This window comes from Diachasma alloeum, unplaced genomic scaffold (assembly GCF_001412515.2).
Source record: "Diachasma alloeum isolate Michigan unplaced genomic scaffold, Dall2.0 Dall_scaffold_00211, whole genome shotgun sequence".
Lineage (NCBI taxonomy): Eukaryota > Metazoa > Arthropoda > Insecta > Hymenoptera > Braconidae > Diachasma > Diachasma alloeum.
In genome coordinates, this window is record NW_021680376.1 from 804,010 (window position 1) to 805,021 (window position 1,012).

Genomic DNA, 1,012 nt, shown 5'->3' on the forward strand with positions numbered 1-1,012 from the left:
TTGACACCCCCCCCCCCCCTCCCTTTACCCAACACTTCCCGAAAGATCCCCTCCCGCGCGTACCAAAACAAAAACCCCAATCACCGAACAATCCAAAAATACTTAAAATCGCGAAACGTCATGTTATGCAGAATATACCTCACAATTACGTAAAAGTCACCGCGAGGAAAACAAAGACCATCACACACACATACACACACTGACGTACATTTTCCCTTCCCAGATTCATTAGCCCCTCCTCGCCCATCCCGCCCCCCCCCCCTCCCACATCACCGAAAATGCAACGAATTAATTACGCCTGCCCTCCTGAGAGGCATCAGCCGTGCAAAGCGTTCCTAAACCCAAGAAAAAAAAAACGCGAGCGACAGAGAATGCGCTATCGTTTATTAATCAATGGATGCTCCCGTCATCCTCTTCATATCCAAGTACAGCTGTTCACCCACACAAATAAACCCCAGACGCTCACCCAATCCTCATTACGAATGGAAAATAAACATTGAGTGGAGGGGACACGTCGAACAATTGATTTAAATCGACCGAAAAAGAAAACAAACGAACAAAACTGGAAGAAAAAATTTCGCGAAATTGCAGTTCGCGAGAAAAGGGATTTCCCAGTGGATACGCGTGTGGATAATCCGCGACGATCAAAGATCAATGGACAGGGCGTAATTACGCAGTTAGTGGTGCGTAGGAGAGGATAAGGGGGGGGCAAAACGGAATAGAAGCCTGACTCCGCGACAACAAAGAAACAGCTCGAAACGTCAATTCCCATCGAAATGCGATCGCGATTTTGTCGCGTTTTTTCGATATTCGGTGGCGATTTGCTCGCGGAAGTTGTTGCGGGCGAAACTTACGTCTCAGGGTTGTTGAGTAGTCATTGTTGATGATTATTGTTGAACAATTTGAACACCACCTCGCACTCACTCCCTTTCTAGAATCGCGGCCTTCTACTGCGTCATAGTGCGACCGACTGACAGGCCAGGGGCTTGTGTTGTTGAGTTGCGTCGAACGG

General features: G+C 48.0%; 1 protein-coding gene across 1 annotated transcript in view; it reads right to left on the bottom strand.

Moving 5' to 3' along the window:
- The window catches only part of LOC107036778, a 13,502-nt gene extending 12,531 nt beyond the window's left edge, over positions 1 to 971 (bottom strand). The window contains exon 1 of the mRNA XM_015254924.1: positions 855 to 971. The gene's annotated coding sequence lies outside the window, so the exon portion shown is untranslated. The remainder of the gene's footprint in view (positions 1 to 854) is intronic.
- Between the last annotated feature and the right edge of the window lie 41 nt (positions 972 to 1,012).